Source organism: Gracilinanus agilis, chromosome 6, assembly GCF_016433145.1.
Source record: "Gracilinanus agilis isolate LMUSP501 chromosome 6, AgileGrace, whole genome shotgun sequence".
Lineage (NCBI taxonomy): Eukaryota > Metazoa > Chordata > Mammalia > Didelphimorphia > Didelphidae > Gracilinanus > Gracilinanus agilis.
In genome coordinates, this window is record NC_058135.1 from 229655838 (window position 1) to 229657180 (window position 1343).

The 1343-nt window shown below is 38.6% G+C and overlaps 1 pseudogene; it reads left to right on the plus strand.

The window, feature by feature from the left end:
- Nucleotides 1-684: 684 nt before the first annotated feature.
- On the plus strand, nt 685-1052 carry LOC123252953 (annotated as a pseudogene).
- Nucleotides 1053-1343: the final 291 nt, after the last annotated feature.

The window sequence follows — 1343 nt, forward strand, 5'->3', positions numbered from 1 at the left end:
ATGATTTACTCCCTTATCTAAAAACAAGCTAAACCAAAGGTGAGGAGGCTTTGTCACTAGAGAATGTGCTTTTGTTTGTGGTTCTCAAAGAAATGTCCCAACAGGATGTCTGGATCAAGTGAGTGGTGAAATGTTTCAGTATTGAGTGCCTTTTGGGGAAAGTAAACATCATGGATGTTGATAAGTTTCAGGGAGCCTTGATGTACTTGCTTCATTTCTGGAGGGCATCCATTGTGTATCCTGTATCAGTAAAATTAAGAGCATCATCCAATAAGGGGACACAGATAATTACTAGCTCACATTTTTGGAAATCTAATATACAAGAGAGGTAGCATGGTATAGTGAACAAAGTATCTGCCTTGGAGTCAGGAAAACCTGTGCAAGTCCTGCCTCTGGCACAAATTAGCTGTGTGACTGTGGGTGAGTCACTTAACTTCTGATTGTCTCAGTTTCCTTATTCTAAATGAAAGTAAAACTAGAAAATATTAACATATGGAGGAGTGGAAGTATGAAAAGAAGGAAGAGAGAAAGACAGAAAGAGAAAGAAAAATGCACAAAAAATCCAAAAGATTTGGTTCTCCTGGTCTAGTGGACCAGACCCTGGTCTGTCCATATTGGCTCAATGGGGCTCCCTCCTCTTACCTGGGTCACTGTGAGTGAGGGGGCAGGCATGATGGGCACAATATGACAACAACAATAAGATAAAAAGTTCTCAACCTGTCCCGTAGGATTTTCAGGCTTACAAGGAGATAGCATACAACATCAGGGCAGATGGAGGACACCATCAGAGAAAAGCAGTACATTATAAATGAAGCCAAGAATGTTTTTCTGGAAAAACAAAAGCTTTATGCATTCAGACCTGATCAAACAATGTATAGATGAATGCACAACCAGAATTGAAATGGGGTTGCATTATGAGATCCCATATCCAAGGCTAATTCACCTGCTTCAATGACCTCACTCCCCTACAAAGCTGTAGACTTCAAACTTAGGACATGCAAAGGGAATTTTCCAGACCATTGTATCTAAAGTATCATGATGAAGTTTCTTAATCTAAGAAATAGGTTTTCTTTATGAACTGTGAGCACAACCTAGATGATGAATCTTTTCTCCTTGACTTAAGCCTAGTCAGGCAGGAAGGACAAAGACTGCAATAACTTCTCTTAAACACTCAAAGATTTGGGTCCTTAATCTCATAACTAATTTATATGTTTTTGAATTGCTAGTAGACTTGCTAGTAGACAAGAAGATGCTAATCCCCAAAGATGGTCCCAATCATGATCTTAGCAAATAAAATCTTAAAGTCTGAATATACCTGGAATTGGGTTTGTTTAAATTTAATT